A 19,482-nucleotide genomic window follows, 5' to 3' on the forward strand; every position below is an offset into this window, starting at 1 on the left:
AGTTGGTTATATGGAGGCATACATTCAAAATAATGTAACAAGAAAAAGTCATTTTTCATCAGTTATTTCATGGTATGTGGTAGTGGATGCGAATTGGGTGGGTAGGACCTGTAAGAAAACAACACAGCTCATGAAAGCGATAGAGCTGACATGCTCTCCAGACCAGCCTAACATCCTTTCACTGTAACTGACAGAAGATATATTCTCTGACTACAGTTGTGTTGAGAAGATTTTATAGACATTCAAAACATATCGACTTGTTTAACTGGATCACTATTTTCATTAATTTGGTTTTTTAAATATTTATACATGTAATATTTGTACATTGGTATAATGTAAAGTTCAGGCTATAGATCCAGTCCTTTGCACAAATGGAATTTTTTTGTTTTAGTTGTTTGTAACTGAACAAGTTGCAGTTGTCAACATTTAAAAACAAGGGGTATCAGATAAAAATCTAGGTATCTGGCTTCCTTGGCCAAAGAAAGATCTGGCATGACTAAACCAACTTTCCCTCATTTCATGTCGCCCACATGCCAACAACCTGCTCCCTGGTTTGTACACAGTCTCTCAACATCATGCACTTGGCCCACTTCACTCAGAGTAACTTGGGAGCCTCTGAAACATTTAGGTTTTAAAATATGGCTTACATTTTCCTTGAGTAATCACAAATGGACGAAAAAACTTTATGAGATTCTTTCTGATTCATAACAAAAATACTAACCCATGTAGTTTGCTTTTTTTAAGGCAGCATTGCAGGGAGTCAATGAAGTAACTAAATACATCTCTCTAAAATTACACCTAACCTGTCTTTGTGTAATAATTGCAGCATATGCTCTTACTCAGAAATAAATGTCAGCATTGGACATGGATGGATAGTTACCTAACTTTTTTGCCTAGTATATATCATGTTCTTTCCCTGGGAGTAATGTGAAACCAAATGCCCAGGAAAAAATAATATGACAGAAAACAAATATCTATATTATGTCAAAATGGCAGTCACTCATTCTAATGGGATTACAGCTCAATACAGAGAAAGAAAAAATGATCTGGACCAGGAGGTAAAGCCTTAAAGCAATTCGTTTTCCTATCACCGCTGAGGACACTTTCTATCATAGAATGAGAGTCATTAAAATAAATTGGCAAAAGGAAACTTCTCTGCATATGGTGTTTACTCAGAAGGGTGAAGAGCCAAAGAGACTGTCAGTCACAGCAAGTTGGGCTTTCTCTGCATGATATCATTTCAAGAGCTGCCCCTGACGAAGTCTTAGGCTTCTGCGCCCATTAGACTCAGTGTGGAAGGTCTCCATTCACTTGCCAGCTGGCATAGTAGACTGTTATCTAAAGATCTGAACAGCCTCAGCACTGGCCTGGCTGCAACTGGAAACCAAAGCGACAATTAATTATGGATGGAATACGGCCAGGCAAGGCTGCAGTTGTAATCAAATGAGACCACACTGAGGAAAAACAACATTTTATCCTGTGCTGGGTAACTTACAGATAGATTTATGGCTACACTGCCAGTTGGAGATAAAGTAAAATCAGTCATGTTATTTACATGAGTAACATAAGCAAGTACTGATGAAACAAAAAATATGCTTGCTATGATTGTGTGGCAGATACTTCATTTAGATACAGCTTTATTCGGCAGATCCTCAATTTTTTTTTTTAAATAAAAGCTGAGAAATACACTATCAGCTGGCGCTGTAATGAAGAGATCTGGGAATTTTTTACATTCAAAGCCTTGGTTGCAAAAATATATTACAGTATTTCCTGCTTTACTGCCTTGCTCATATTTCATTATGATAAATCGATTGCATTTTAAAATGTGGAGCCTGGAAGCTACAGAATATCCCCCATCAACAAATAGAACAGCTTGTTAATTATGTCCATGAATAACCAAAAGAGAAAAAATAATGCTAATTCTTGCAGGAAAAAAAAACAATTAAAGAATTTAGGTTTCTTTAGAAGCACAATTTAAATCTCAATCTAGTTCTGTAAAGGAAGGAGCACAATTAGCTGAACATTCCCTAAAAGACATGGTCTTTGTGGAGATAACTGGCCAAGCTAAACAGAGATGCTGCAATAAACCACAGGTTAATGGGGAAGAGTGTCTCATGGACTAAAATTAGTTACAATCTAGCAATATTTTATTTAAAAAAATAGCCAGCTGTTGATGATACAGTGAGAATATGCATTTCCATTGTAGCAGAAGTGTTACTTCTTTTTTAAAAATCCCTTAGAATATGACTGTTTTACAAAGCAGTTTCAGTAACGTTGGCAATTAAAATGAAAATGTATAGCTGTTTAACCCCAAAACATATAGAGCATCTGGGCAATTGAGACCTCCAAATCAATAGCCTAGGAGATTTTACAGAAAAACTAGAGTCTATCTGCCCAAATCTTCAATTCGACCTCATCTTCTACGCCTTTGTAGCACTTGCCACACTATCTGTGCACTGAGTGGGGTGACCGGAGGGGATCCAGGGGATTCCAGCAAAAGAGGAGGGGGGCAGAAAGGAGCAGAATGGCAGAATGCCACAGCAGGCTCAATTCCCTGCTCACCCACCAGCCTCCTCTCACTCTCCCGACCCCCAGCAGCAGAAGCCAAAATATACAGTGACTGTAGTGACCATGGAGCCACTTTGAAGAATTGCTTAACCAAAAGGTCTTCTTAAGAAGAGGAACATTAGGCATTATGATGGGAAGGGACATGGATCAATGGTAAACAAACAAGTGTACAATCCAAAAGCAGGGTGATTGCACTTGTAGGTGTCTTTACATCCCTCACTCTGGAGAGGGCTGAAGCTTGAGTGTAGCTTCTAGTGAAAACTAAACAATAAATCCTGCTACAATGACAACAGTTTTTTCATAGCGGTCTATGTTGGCTTAGTGTGGCACAACCGATTTTGCCTTTGTTGGTTGCCTTGTTCCTCCAAATTAAGCTATTAAGCACATTTGTTCACATTAAAGGTAGTTGTTTGCTGTGGTCCATTTGAATTCAGGATCAATGAACAGTACGTCGTACAGAATTCTAGGAAGCAGATGCTTCAAAGGAGGATGGGGAGAAGCACCACCTGCAGAGTATCTTGTAAATATGAAGGTTAGGGTGCCCGTTAGCAAGTGTCCTCAAACTCCTCTGCCTGTGTGAGGCCCCCTTACAGGTGAGTCGAGCTTTAATTTGTTTTCCTGTAAAGTGACTTCTTTCTCTGTCACAGAATGACAGAATATTGGGATTTGTTTACTTGTCATTTTTTCCTGATGTAAAAAGCAAGGCTGAGGGGCTTCCCTGTTGGCGCAGTGGTTGAGGGTCTGCCTGCCGATGCAGGGGACATGGGTTTGTACCCCATTCCGGGAGGATCCCACATGCCACGGAGCGGCTGGGCCCGTGAGCCATGGCTGCTGGGCCTGCGCGTCCGGAGCCTGTGCTCCGCAATGGGAGAGGCCACAACAGTGAGAGGCCCACGTACAGAAAAAAAAAAAAAAAAAAAAGCAAGGCTGAGAAACATAATTTTCAAATTGCTGAGGAATATGAGTGTGTGTGTGCATGTGTGTGTGTGTAAAATTTGCAGGGTGAAAAAAAAAAGACGATTATAGTTAGAAAGCAGTCTCCTATAATTTAGCATCATGTTTTTTTTTTTGTTGTTGTTTTGTTTTTTTCTTTTTGCGGTATGCGGGCCTCTCACTGTTGTGGCCTCTCCCGTTGCGGAGCACAGGCTCCGGATGCGCAGGCCCAGCGGCCATGGCTCACGGGCCCAGCCGCTCCGCGGCATATGGGATCCTCCCAGACCGGGGCACGAACCCGTATCCCCTGCATCGGCAGGCGGACTCCCAACCACTGCGCCACCAGGGAGGCCCTAGCATCATGTTTTGATTTGGGGGAAAAATCTCTTCATCTCTCTTCAGAGTGGGTTTTGTCCTCAGCCCCAAACTAGGGTATATGTTTCCTGCCTGGGCCTATGAAATCGTTTTTAAAGTCCCAGAACCTGTCACCTCTCTCGAAGCTCCTCCTCCTGTCCCAGGCAGAATTAAATAGCTCACTTACCTGTGTCGCTATACTGGAACTATATGTACATTCATGTCATTGAACTTTTAGCTATTTCTGTGTATGTTGGTTGCCCCCCTGACCCAGTCTCCCACCCTCCATTCCCTTAACCCCCCACCCCCAATTCTTAACTCCACTGAGACTTAATTGAAGCCAAGAAGTACATTTTATCTGCTTTGGGATCTGAAGTACTGTGTACACAGCCTGATGCCTAATAGGTCCCCAATATATTTTGTCAAATTGGATCAAGTTTAAGAATTCAAAATACATCTGAAGAATAATTGCTATGTATACATAACCTCATTTGCTTTATGTTGTTCCACCTTAGAAAATATATTTCGGAAGGCATTTTAATCTATCTAATCTTACTGTCCCTTCACTATAGTCAGAAAAACAGCCATCATATTTGGGATTCTTAAATAACTAAAATTCCAACATATTTCACTCAAAATATGGGGAACCAGTATCTTCAAACCAACAGCCTAGGAAATGTAAAATAGAAACTCCACTCTTTGTTCTCTGCTCAGACCTTCTGTTTTCCCCAACCTTCTACTCCTTTCAGTAAATGACTGAGCTCTCTGTGCAAGTAGGTAGGGTGAGTGGAGGACAGTAAGGAAATTCCAGGCAAAAGAAGAGGGGGCTACTTTGTACAAGGTGCATTGTATTACATGCTCCATGTACATTATTTTATGTAATCCCAAAGTATAAGTGTTAATATTCCAGTTTTACGCATCAGGAAACTGAATCTGAAGGATTTTCAGCCACAGAAGGGAGTAAGCAAGAGAGTCACAATTCAAACATTGTTTGCTCTGATTTTAAAGATTACATGGCTCTTTCTGACTATACACAGCACCTAAACTCTTGCATTTTATTTTTTTATTGTATTGCTTTTTTTTACTAGTTGGTAAAAAGTATTTCTTGTTCCATCACTAAGGACTTATTGAGTGCCCAAGTGATAAGGGTACATCTGATGCATCCTGTGTTTCAGAGTGAAAATTCCAGAATCAGAGGAGAGAATCTCTTATAAATTTACATTTAGGTCCCCAGCTGTGACTTGATTCTCTATTTAGTAATTTATATAAACAGTGATTTGGATCCACATATTTCATTTAAATCATTTTCATTTTGCACATTCACAGAAAGATAGACAAGATGAAAAGGCAGAGGGCTATGTACCAGATGAAGGAACAAGATAAAACCCCAGAAAAACAACTAAATGAAGTGGAGATAGGCAACGTTCCAGAAAAAGAATTCAGAATAATGAGAGTGAAGATGATCCAGGACCTCGGAAAAAGAATGGAGCCAAAGATCAAGAACATGTAAGAAATGTTTAACAAAGACCTAGAAGAATTAAAGAGCAAACAAACAGAGATGAACAATACAATAACTGAAATGAAAAATACACTAGAATGAATCAATAGCAGAATAACTGAGGCAGAAGATAAGTGACCTGGAAGACAGAATGGTGGAACTCACTGCTGCGGAACAGACTAAAGAAAACAGAATGAAAAGAAATGAAGACAGCCTAAGAGACCTGTGGAACAACACTAAACATAACAACATCCACATTATAGGGGTCCCAGAAGGAGAAGAGAGAGAGAAAGGACCCAAGAAAATACTTGAAGAGATTATAGTCAAAAACTTCCCTAACATGGGAAAGGAAATAGCTACCCAAGTCCAAGAAGTGCAGAGAGTCCCATACAGGATAAAACCAAGGAGAAACATGCCAAGACACAAAGTAATCAAACAGGCAAAAATTAAAGACAAAGAAAAATTATTGAAAGCAGCAAGGGAAAAATGACAAATAACATACAAAGGAACTCCCATAAGATTAACAGCTGATTTCTCAGCAGAAACTGTGCAAGCCAGAAGGAAGTGGCATGATATACTTAAAGTGATGAAAGGGAAGAACCTACAACCAAGATTACTCTACCCAGCAAGGGTCTCATTCAGATTAGATGGAGAAATGAAAAGCTTTACAGACAAGCAAAAGCTAAGAGAATTCAGCACCTCCAAACCAGCTCTACAACAAATGCTAAAGGAACTTCTCTAAGTGGGAAACACAAGAGAAGAAAGGGACCTACAAAAACAAACCCAAAACAATTAAGAAAATGGTAATAGGAACATATGTATAAATAATTACCTAAATGTGAATGGATTAAGTGCTCCAACCAAAAAACACAGGCTTGCTGAATGGATACAAAAACAAGACCCATATATATGCTGTCTACAAGAGACCCACTTCAGACATAGGGACACATACAGACTGAAAGTGAGGGGATGGAAAAAGATATCCCATGCAAATGGAAATCAAAAGAAAGCTGGAGTACCAATTCTCATATCAGATAAACTAGACTTTAAAATAAAGAATGTTATAAGAGACAAGGAAGGACACTATATAATGATCAAGGGATCAATCCAAGAAGAAGATACAAAAATTGTAAATATATATGCACCCAACATAGAAGCACCTAAATACTAAATACATAAGGCAAATGCTAACAGCTATAAAAGAGGAAATCGACAGTAACACAATAATAGTGGGGGACTTTAACACCTCACTTAGACTAATGGACAGATCATCCAAACAGATAATTAATAAGAAGACACAAGCTTTAAGTGACACTATAGACCAGATAGATTTAATTGATATTTATAGGACATTCCACCCAAAAACAGCAGGTTACACTTTCTTCTCAAGTGCGCATGGAACACTCTCCAGGATAGATCACATCTTGGGTCACAAATCAAGCCTCAGTAAATTTAAGAAAATTGAAATCATATCGAGCATTTTTTTCTGACCACAATGCAATGAGATTAGAAATAAATTACGGGGAAAAAAATGTAAAAAACACAAACACATGGAGGCTAAACAATACATTACTAAGTAACCAAGAGATCACTGAAGAAATCAAAGAGGAAATAAAAAAATACCTAGAGACAAATGACAATGAAAACATGACAATCCAAAACCTATGGGATGCAGCAAAAGCAGTTCTAAGAGGGAAGTTTATAGCAATACAAGCCTACCTCAAGAAACAAGAAAAATCTCAAATAAACAATCTAACTTTACACCTAAAGGAACTAGAGAAAGAAGAACAAACAAAACCCAAAGTTAGCAGAAGGAAACAAATCAAAAAGATCAGAGCAAAAATAAATGAAATAGAAACAAAGAAAACAATAGCAAAGATCAATAAAACTAAAAGCTAGTTCTTTGAGAAGATAAACAAAATTGATAAACCATTAGCCAGACTCATCAAGAAAAAGAGGGAGAGGACTCAAATGAATAAATTTAGAAATGAAAAAGGAGAAGTTACAACAGACACTGCAGAAACACAAAGCATCCTAAAAGACTACTACAAGAAACTCTATGCCAATAAAATGGACAACCTGGAATAAATGGACAAATTCTTAGAGAGGTATAACCTTCCAAGACTGAACCAGGAAGAAATAGAAAATATGAACAGAACAATCACAAGTAATGAAATTGAAACTGTGATTTAATATCTTCCAACAAACAAAAGTCCAGGACCAGATGGCTACACAGGTGAATTCTATCAAACATTTAGAGAAGAGCTAACACCCATCTTTCTCAAACTCTTTCAAAAAATTGCACAGGAAGGAACACTCCCAAACTCATTCTATGAGGCCACCATCACCCTGATACCAAAACCAGACAAAGATAGTACAAAAAAAGAAAATTACAGACCAATATCACTGATGAATATAGATGCAAAAATCCTCAACAAAATGCTAGCAAACAGAATCCAATAACACATTAAAAGGATCATACACCATGATCAAGTAGGATTTATCCCAGGGATGCAAGGATTCTTCAGTATACACAAATCAGTCAACACGACATGCCACATTAACAAACTGAAGCATAAAAACCATATGATCATCTCAGTAGATGCAGAGAAAGCTTTTGACAAAATTCAACACCCATTTATGATAAAAACTCTCCAAAAAGTGGGCAGAGAGGGAACCTACCTCAACATAATAAAGGCCATATATGACAAACCCACAGCAAACATCATTCTCAATGGTGAAAAACTGAAATCATTTCCTCTAAGATCAGGAACAAGACAAGGATGTCCACTCCACCACTATTATTCAACATAGTTTTGGAAGTCCTAACCATGGCAATCAGAGAAGAAAAAGAAATAAAAAGAATACAAATCAGAAAAGAAGAAGTAAAATTGTCACTGTTTGCAGATGACATGATACTATACATAGAGAATCCTAAGGATGCCACCAGAAAACTACTAGAGCTAAGCAATGAATTTGGTAAAGTAGCAGGATACAAAATTAATGCACAGAAATCTCTGGCATTCCTATACACTAATGATGAAAAATCTGAAAGTGAAATTAAGAAAACACTCCCATTTACCACTGCAACAAGAATAAAATACCTAGCAATAGACCTACCTATGGAGACAAAAGACCTGTATGCAGAAAACCATAAGACACTGATGAAAGAAATTAAAGATGATACCAACAGATGGAGAGATATACCATGTTTTTGGATTGGAAGAATCAATATTGTGAAAATGACGATACTACCCAAAGCAATCTACAGATTCAATGCAATCCTTATCAAATTATGAATGGCATTTTTTACGGAACTAGAACAAAAAGTCTTAAAATTTGTATGGAGACAAAAAAGACCCTGAATAGCCAAAGCAGTCTTGAAGGAAAAAAACAGAGCTGGAGGAATCAGACTCCCTGACTTCAGTCTATACTACAGAGCAACAGTAATCAAGACAATATGGTACTTGCACAAAAACAGAAATATAGATCAATGGAACAAGATAGAAAGCCCAGAGATAAACCCACACACCTGTGGTTAACTAATATATGACAAAGGAGGCAAGGATATACAATGGAGAAAAGACAGTCTCTTTAATAAGTGGTGCTGGGAAAACTGGACAGCTACATGTAAAAGAATATAATTAGAACACTCCCTAAAACCATACACAAAAATAAATTCAAAATGGATTAGAGACCTAAATGTAAGACCGGACACTATAAAACTCTTAGAGGAAAACATAGGAAGGACACTCTTAGACATAAATCACAGCAAGATCTTATTTGATCCACGTCCTAGAGTAATGGAAATAAAAACAAAAATAAACAAATGGGACCTAATGAAACTTAAAAGCTTTTGCAGAACAAAGGAAACTATGAACAAGATGAAATGACAACCCTCAGAATGGGAGAAAATATTTACAAACGAATCAATGGACAAAGGATTAATCTCCAAAATATATAAACAGCTCATGTACCTCAATATTAAGAAAACAAACAACCCAATTCAAAAAGGGGCAGAAGACCTAAATAGACATTTCTCCAAAGAAGACATACAGATGGCCAAGGAGCACATCAAAAGCTGCTCAACATCACTAATTATTAGAGAAATGTAAATCAAAACTGCAATGAGGTATCACCTCACACCAGTTAGAATAGGCATCATCAGAAAATCTACAAACGACAAATGCTGGAGAGGATGTGGAGAAAAGGGAACCCTCTTGCACTGTTGGTGAGAATGTAAATTGATACAGTCACTATGGAGAACCATATGGAGGTTCCTTAAAACACTAAAAATAGAATTACCATATGACCCAGCAATCCCACTCCTGGGCATATATCCAGAGAAAACCATAATTCAAAAAGACACATGCACCCCAATGTTCACTGCAGCACTATTTACAATAGCCAGGACATGGAAGCAATCTAAATGCCCCTCAACAGATGAATGGATAAAGAAGATGTGGTACATGTATACAATGGAATATTACTCAGCCATAAAAAGGAACGAAATTGGGTCATTTGTGGAGACGTGGATGGATCTAGAGGCTGTCATACAGAGTGAAGTAAGTCGGAATGAGAAAAACAAATATCGTATATTAACGCATATATGTGGAACCTAGAAAAATTGTACAGATGAACCGGTTTGCAGGGGAGAAATGGAGACACAGATGTAGAGAACAAATATATGGACACCAAGGGGGGGAAATGGTGGGGAGTGTGGGTGGTGGTGTGATGAATTGGGAGATTGGGATTGACATGTATACACTAGTGTGTATAAAATGTATGACTAATAAGAACCTGCTATATAAAAAAATAAAAGAAAATCTGGCAAAAAAATCTGTTAAAGAGAAAAAAAATCAAATCATTTTCATTTTGAAAGTTAGCATAGTAATAGTTGTAGCTTGATATATTAAAACAATATATATTTTCTCACTTGTATATAATCATAGAGAACACTTTATTGAAAGAAAACTTTTATTTATTCTGTCTATATAACAAAGCCTACACGTGTGCCTATATTGTAGCTGCAGAGACTAATTTAAAACAACAAAACCCTTTGCTTTTAGCTGGACCAGGCTCAACTTTTGCCCTTGAAAAGCGAACCCTATGCCTTGCCCTCTTACTGCTGGCTCTTTGCACATGATGTTTCTCTTGCTGAGAGCACTGTTTTCCGCCTCCTTACTATTATTTGGTTCTTCTTTCTGTTTTTTTTTTCCCTCAGAACAAACTTCCTCCCAGGCATTCTTAACCATATTTCATTAAGGTCAGTTTCTTTTGTAATCCTATGCACTTTATTTCATATATTTGAAATTTTTTTCTCAGAAGGGGCTCATGTCACCGAAGAGGTTAAGACAGACCCCTCCTTTACGTTCCCACATTGCCGTGGTCTCATTCCTAGATCAAAACATGATGCTGTTGATTTTTGCCTCCACTAAGGGGTAGATGCCTCAAGGCGGGGAAGCAGCTGTGTTCACACTCTATTCCCTCCACCCACACGCTACCTGCACGTGGAAAGGGAACAAGAGATACTTGTGGAAAGGATGGATGAACTATATCAACTCAAAGTGAGAACCCTGGCTATTTTACGCTGCTCAGTAGTTCCATTTGAAAATTTTAGATAAATAAGAATGAGAGCATAAATCCTGATTAAATCCTATCTGATAGAAAAGAATCTTTCAAATACTGCAGTTCCAGAAAAGAACAGATTATGATGTGACTAACAGACCAGGACCCTGAAGATTGTCTTCCTGTCTCAGTACTGTTGCATTTCTCTCCCACTTCATCCCAATTCTGGCCCTACAAAGGATGGATATGAGGTTGGACTTGTAGAGTCCAATTCTTCATGACCACTGGCCTCCCAATGACTAGAGGAGAATGTCTCTGGGGCCAGAATAAAGCCCGGCCCCTTAACTTGACCACTGTTCCCCAAATCCCTGGGTTTGTTTACCTGACCTCAGTTGCCTCATTGTTACTTAAGAAAACATATTTTACAAGGAAAAGAATAGAGTAGATGGAAAGTGAGGTGAACTAATATTTAGTATGCATGTTATATATGCAAATACTATACTACAGGCTGTTAGGGATAGGTATAATTCTTTTCAAATGGTAAATAATTTGTTCAACATTATGTAGTGATAAAATCAAAGAGACTGAGCTTGACCCAGATCTGTGTGCTCCAAAAACTAGTGTCTTTTCTGCCTAGAATAGGGGTCTAGCTGCTGGGAGAGTTGAAGTCATCAAAAGCAGATGGTTGTAAAACCATCTTGATGTCAATTGATGCAATGCTCCCCAAGTGTGTGCTTGGGCCAGGACTGCTGTCTTCTGCAGATAATTTATTTCTGATTGTTACCTCTTGGCACAAAAGGTTATTATGAGAATGAAAAAGTTACTCAAGACAGAAGACGTAGGTGCTAGACGCATACTAGGAACCCAATTAAAAGTGGCTCCTTCCCTTTAACTTCTTACCTAAACTTTGATTGGCCTTAACTGCCACTTAACGTATCTTCAAAACCATAGAATAATCCACCTGACACTTTCACATTCTACCACCTTAGATGCCAGTTCTTCCCTAAATTCTTCCCTGATTGTTTTCAAACAGAAGTTTTTGTTCACTCTTTTCCAGACCTTAATTTCATTGACACTAATTCTCCATCAACCATAAGTTACATCCTTATGGTATGCACTAAGAAAGAGAAAAACATTGCCAATTAAAGTATGACAAATCAACTGTAAGGTGCATCCCACTTCAAACATGTAAAAATGTGAAAAGTGTGCTTCCTAGGATCATTTCAAAATTGTGTATCTGGTAGTAATCTTCAGAGTTTCTCCTGCCTTGGAACTGGGCTTTAGTACTCATGCAGTCAGCAAGTGACTCTTGACACTTCCCGCAATCCAGTCTTCCAGCTGCTGGGCAGAGCAGCTTAGTAGCCCAAAGATAGTCCTTGGAAGAGGACTGCAGGTGACAGCTGTTAGAAGCTCATTCGTAAAGGGGATCCAGTGTAATCCAGTAGGATGACAACAGCATCCACTACTGGGCATATCTAATAAATGACTAAAACAGGGATGCTGGCTTTAATGTGTGGGCTATAAAATCAGACTTCTATCATAACCACATTTCATGTATCTAAGATAACCTCAATTATATTTTGATCGAAAATAATAAACATTACATAAATTATCAGAGAATTTTTAAATAACTTATGTGTTACTGGTTTCTATTAAACATCAGCTGTGTGGAATTTATTGTGATTTTTACAAATTAATTTTACTTTTTTTCTGGTTTTTAACAAATGGACATCCTTATTGAACATTATATAAATATTCAGATTATATGCAGGACAACCTATTTGGTTGCCTTGTTATCTGGTTCCAGGTTTAATAAGGTGATCTTACTTCCTACAGATTAGCTATATATTGATCGTTTACATCACTGGGCTCAAATCTGAGTAGCCATTAAGATCCTGAGAATCTACTATAGACATTTTTTTTTTTTTTTTTTTTTTTTTGCGGTACGCGGGCCTCTCACTGCTGTGGCCTCTCCCGTTGCGGAGCACAGGCTCCGGACGCGCAGGCTCAGCGGCCAGGGCTCACGGGCCCAGCCGCTCCGCGGCATGTGGGATCTTCCCGGACCGGGGCATGAACCCGCGTCCCCTGCATCGGCAGGCGGACTCTCAACCCCTGCACCACCAGGGAAGCCCTACTATAGACATTTTTGAACTTGAAGGATGTAGAAATTGTCTATTGCTGATTGTTACTAAAGCAGGTGTGGAAAAATCTCCACTATTAAAATCTCTACTATTAAAACCTTTCTTTCCTAAAAGGGCATGCTGGCTATGCCGATAATACTGTAGCCTCAGGGCAGGGTGTAGCAAGAACAAAACCAGGATAATGTGTGAAGTCATTTCCAAAGACACAGAATTCAGCTGGATCCAAGAGGGAAAGACAGAATCAAGAGGCAGAGCCAAGGTCAATTACAGTGTTGGGCTGGAAGATGCCAACTAATGAAGGAATAAATACCTGAGTTAATGGTCATGGATGAAAGCCAGAGGTAAATGAGGAAGCAGAAAACAGGGGTACAAGGAGAATATTCAGCTTGATTCAGGCAAAGAGCATCTTGCTGAACTAGGGTTCCTTTAAAAATGTTAGGACACTCTTCCTCTGTTGTACAGGGGTGAGAATGGTATTTAGAAGGCACTGACTATGTGAGGCTATGGCAGTCTTTGTACTTGACTGAAGTACCACATTCTCTCACGTGAAGTTTGGATTTCTCATATCTGTAAAAGCAGTAATTCAGAATCTATCAGTGTTATTTCATAGAAACACACTCCACCTGGTCTACAAGAGTCACAGCCAACTGCTCTGGGAACTACTGATGAAAGAGCTGAGACCTATTTAAACTCTGACTTCTTGTAGTTTTTCTTAAGCTTTAATACCAGTCTTAAACATCACCTATTTAACAGCTCAGGGGAGAATTTTTTTTAAAGTGTTAATGAGAATGTAGGTCACTGTCATCTCAGTTTCTCGATGACTCAATTATATGACATTTACTTATGCCCTTTGAATGACAACAGTCATGTCAGCTACTGGCTGAAGGGGAATTTTCCAGCAGCACTTAAATAGATTGTTTAGCTTCATTAGCTCTTTGCTAGAATTCACTCTGAACAGAAGAGGAGGCTGTCATTTATCGAATTCTAGAGCAGCCTTATCCCTGCTTTATGGTTCTGGGGTCTGCTTAGCTATTTCTTTTTCAGTTATTCATTTGAGGTTTAAAATTTTAACTTACATTATCACAATGTTTTAATACATGCCATCCATTAATCTTTATCTAAATTTAATGTTTGTACATGTTTTATCTTAAATTTATAACTACCATATATTTGCAACTCATTTTACTATACATTCTAGTTCAAGAAGATAAGTAGAATAAATGGTAGGAAAGTCTCTAACTAGGATTCATATCAAATTCAGATGCCTTTGTTGATGTGTTACAGAAGCTGTTTATAATCTTTCCTTAGCATGTAATACAGTAAACTCTCAGACATGACGTTTGAACAGTACGCCAGTGTAGTCATTAACAATTTCCCTGGATAAGGTTCTCCATCTGCACTTTTAAAAAATGTATATCATGAAGTCATTTTTTGATCATTTAAATGATGTATCTTCTATCACTGCACAGAATAAAATGCAGAAGTAACTAATAAGCAAGATTTCTAAAGCATGAAGGTTAACATAGAATTTTCTAAACACAGTTGTATGACTTTCAGACTTCAAAAAGGTAGTTAGTCTCCCATCTTTGAAGGATCAACCGGTGTTAATGTTGAGTCAGGTTCAACTAAATGAAAAAGATAATTGGAAAAAAAGAAAAGAAAAATATATTTCCAGAGCTGTTGAGAAGAATATTAATCACAAAGTGCCTACTGGGAATTCCTGGCCCATAAAACTCAACACTGCTTTAAAGAACTCTTCCTCCCTTTCCACTAACAATTTTCTTTACATCCTTAAATATGAAGATACATTTGTAAAGGTGGCAATTTTAAATATTGTTCTGACTATTGTATGTAACAAATAAAAGAGGTATTTTGTTAAGCTAGTTTTCCACAGCATATAATCAAATAGATACCTCCATGTTTTCAAGTAAGTATTGTTTACTACATGCTTATTATATTTGAGGAACTGCTAAGTGTATACTGTCCAAAATTCTTTCCCACTTCAGGGTCTTTGAACTGGTTGTTCTCATAGCCTGGAAGGCATTTCCCCAAATGAATAGCTTCCCTGGCTCCCTTATAAATTTTAGCCTTTCCTAACAACATATCAACAAGTAGAGCACTCAACCCTCTCTGCCACGTCAATGTGTTTATTTCTTTCAAATTGCTCTTCCAAATCTGTAATTGATTTACTCACTTATTTGTTAACTTGTTTATATCTACCATCCCACTCATCCAATAGAATTTCCAGGAGGGCAGAAACTTTGTCTTATACATCTCTGAATCTCTTACCCTGATACATCATTATTGTTCAAAAAATATAGATCAAGCAAATGTGTGAATGTTTTATAAGTATTATATCACTTAATCCTCTAAACAATCCCATGGGATCATTGCAAAGGAATAGAGGCTCAAACAGATTAAGAATATTGCCTGAGGTCACTTGAGCAGTCAGTCAGCACAAGGATTAAAGCTATACTCTTAATCTTCATGGATTTCTCACCTCTCATACTAATTTCACTTAGTAGTATTACCAGCCAAAGCAATTTTAAGGAAAAAAAAATGGAGCTGGAAGAATCAGACTCCCTGACTTCAGACTGTACTATAAAACTACAGTAATCAAGACAATATGGTGCTAGCAGAAAAACAGAAATATGCAACAATGAAACAGGATAGAAAGCCCAGAGATAAACCCACTCACCTATGGTCAACTAATCTATGACAAAGGAGGCAAGGATATACAATGGAGAGAAGACAGTCTCCTCCATAAGTGGTACTGGGAAAACTGGACAGCTACATGTAAAAGAATGAAATTAGAACACTCCCTAACACCACACACAACAATAAACTCAAAATGGATTAAAGACCTAAATGTAAGACCAGACACTGTAAAACTCTTAGAGGAAAACATTGGCAGAACACTCTTTGATATAAATCACAGCAAAATCTTTTTTGACCTACCCCCCAGAATAATAGAAATAAAAACAAAAATAAACAAATGGGACCTAATGAAACTTAAAAACTTTTGCACAGCAAAGGAAACTATAAATAGGATGAAAAGACAACCCTCAGAAGGGGAGAAAATATTTGCAAATGAAGCAACGAATCAATGGACAAAGAATTAATCTCCAAAATATATAAACAGCTCATGCAGCTCAATATCAAGAAAACAAATAACCCAATCAAAAAATGGGCAGAAGACCTAAATAGACATTTCTCCATAGAAGACATACAGATGGCCAAGAGACACATGAGAAGCTGCTCAACATCACTAATTATTAGAGAAATGCAAATCAAAACTACAGTGAGGTATCACCTCACACCAGTTAGAATGGCCATCATCAGAAAATCTACAAACAGTAAATGCTGGAGAGGGCGTGGAGAAAAGGGAACTCTCCTGCACTGTTGGTGGGAATGTAAATTGATAGCCACTATGGAGAAAAGTATGGAGGTTCCTTAAAAAAACTAAAAACAGTATTACCATATGACCCAGCAATCCCACCACTGGGCATATACCCAGAGAAAACCAAATTCAAAAAAACATATGCACCTCAATGTTCACTGCAGCACTATTTACAATAGCCAGGTCATGGGAGCAACCTAAATGCCCACTGAAACACAAATGGATAAAGAAGATGTGGTACATATATACAATTGAATATTACTCAGTCATAAAAAGGAATGAAATTGGGTCATTTGTAGAGACATGGATGGACCTAGAGACTGTCATACAGAGTGAAGTAAGTCAGAAAGAGAAAAACAAATATCACACATTAACACATATATGTGGAACCTAGGAAAATGGTACAGATGAACCGGTTTGCAAGGCAGAAACAGAGACACAGATGAAGAGAACAAACATACGGACACCAAGTGGGGAAAGTGGAGGGGGATGGGGTGGGATGAATTAGGAGATTGGGATTGACATATGTACACTAATATGTACAAAATAGATAACTAATAAGAACCTGCTGCATAGCACAGGGAACTCTACTTCACTTTGCTGTACAGTAGAAACTAACACAACATTGTAAAACAAATATACCCCAATAAAAATAAATAAATAAATAGAGCTTTAGAAGAACACACACACACACACACACACACACACAAATAGTATTACCATCTTCCCAGCACCTGCACTAGAAACCTGAAATCCACTCCAGTCTTCCTTTCTTTTGCACCCCAACCCAACCAATTGGTTACCAAGTCCATCTACCCTCCAGATCTAGTTCTCCTCTCTAGCCCAGTATACACAGCCTTAGTTTTGGCCTCACCATTTCTCATCAACCTTGTCCTCTGCCTCCTAACCGGTCTCTCTGCTATACATGACTTCCTCCAGGACGACAGTAGAGATTTAGCACTTCTGTTGGAATTGTTGAGAGGCTTCTCCATCTTTCAGATAAAATCATACTCCTTAGCTTTGCAAACCCCTTGAGGACTTGGCTTCTGCCTTCTTCTCCATTCTCACTTCCCTTCCTCCCTGCATTATAACCCATGCTCAGTGCCTAAAACACTGGCATTCTTCCATATCCCTGTGTTTTTATATTGTTTCCTCTGAATGTGTTTCCCCCATTTGTCTGCCTGATTCATATCTAATCATTTGTCAGGACTCGAAACAAACGTCACCTCTTTTTGAAGTCCTTACCTGATCTAACCCCTATATGACCATCACCACTAAGCTGAGACACGTCCCTGCTCTGGACTGTCATAAATACCTAGAACAAGCCTCAATACTATGGCACTTCACAGCATGTACTAATTGTCACACTGTTGTTTGTGTTTTTCGTTTGTGTTATTTCATTTTTAAAAATCTGGCAGGCCTTGATGGACTCCCTGAGGGAATGTCCCTAGCATAGTACCTAGTGTGCAATAATTACTCAGAAGTTATGTGTTGAAAGGATGAACCGAAGTGTGAATATATTTTTTAACATGATTGCAATTAAGTTCAATAAAGAAAAGAAAGTGAAGTATGAATTGTGCCATGAATGTATTAAATAGTGTCAATAGTTGTACACAGGGTATTCTGTTTCTAACTGTGGCACTAAAGAACCCTGTATGGGAGAGCACGGTGGGTGTTCTTCACTGCATCAATCCAGTCCCCAAAATAGCTTCAAACTGCTGTTCTAAGTACAATGGAAGATACATAAGTAAGACAGTCAGCTGCTCTGGAACTTCGCAAACCAATGAGAGAGACATCATTTTCCAAAGGAATTCATATGAACCCCATGACTTCCTCAAGCATAAGACCTGCAAATGTATCAGAAATTATTTGACCTGGTCTTTATTTTCAACAAACAAATCATCTTGAAATACCAGATTGCCTCTAATCATTGATTTCATTTATTTGCTCTAAAACTCTCTTCTTTGAGACGTATTTGATAATTTGAAGAGCAACTCTATGTTTATAAACTCAGCAGCTTCTTAAATGTATGCTTTATTATATTTTTAAATCTCATTGTAAAAAAAAAAAAACAAACCTCTGGGTTTGAGCTCTCCTGAGAAATAACTTTTTAGTCACAGTCGCCAAGTCCTATTTTGCAGATTTCAGAGAGGCATAATGTTATATATAAATTTCAAACAGAGATTCCTAGAGAGCAAGGACAGGGCCAGCACTGAACTGCTCAGGGGACACTGAACTGCAAACAAAAAGCAAAGGGGGGATTTTTTTTCTTGTGGGCCTTGAAGAATTATTTTGCTTTGCCTTTGTCCGGGTTTCCATGGAAACTCCTCTCCTGAAAATGTGCAGTTCTTCAGAGCCCTCATCATGAATGCAAGCAGAAGACAAACCTGAAGCTGTAATCTATTTTAGTGCTGCCATGAGTTGATGAAATAAAGGAATAACTGTTATATTCATAAAGAAATCAGTCAACGTGAAAATGAGTATAATAAGTATAATGAACAAACACTGGGTTAGATGATACCTTTAATTTTGCCTTTGGGTAAAATATAATGTAGGGCTATATAAGGTTTAGGTTTCTGATATAATACATGAAATAATAAAAAGTACAGTTGCAGTGAGCGATCCAAAAGTACCAATAATCAGCCCAATCTTTCCCTCATCCAATGAACTTCAGCGAAATAAAAGAAAAATTTCAAAATAATGTAAGTAGACCCAGAAATCACTTTTTTATCTGTAAGAAACAACTCAGGGGCTTCCCTGGTGGCGCAGTGGTTGAGAGTCCGCCTGCCGATGCAGGGGACACGGGTTCGTGCCCCTATCCCGGAAGATCCCACATGCCGCGGAGCGGCTGGGCCCGCGAGCCATGGCCGCGGAGCCTGTGTGTCCGGAGCCTGTGCTCCGCAACGGGAGAGGCCACAGCAGTGAGAGGCCCGCGTACAGCAAAAAAAAAAAAAAAAAAAAAAAGAAACAACTCAGGAGAAGCCCTATTAAGGACAGGTAAAAGTAGTAGACATTACATT

The sequence above is a fragment of the Mesoplodon bidens genome (assembly GCF_964165515.1).
Source record: "Mesoplodon bidens genome assembly, chromosome: 9".
NCBI classification, from domain to species: domain Eukaryota; kingdom Metazoa; phylum Chordata; class Mammalia; order Artiodactyla; family Ziphiidae; genus Mesoplodon; species Mesoplodon bidens.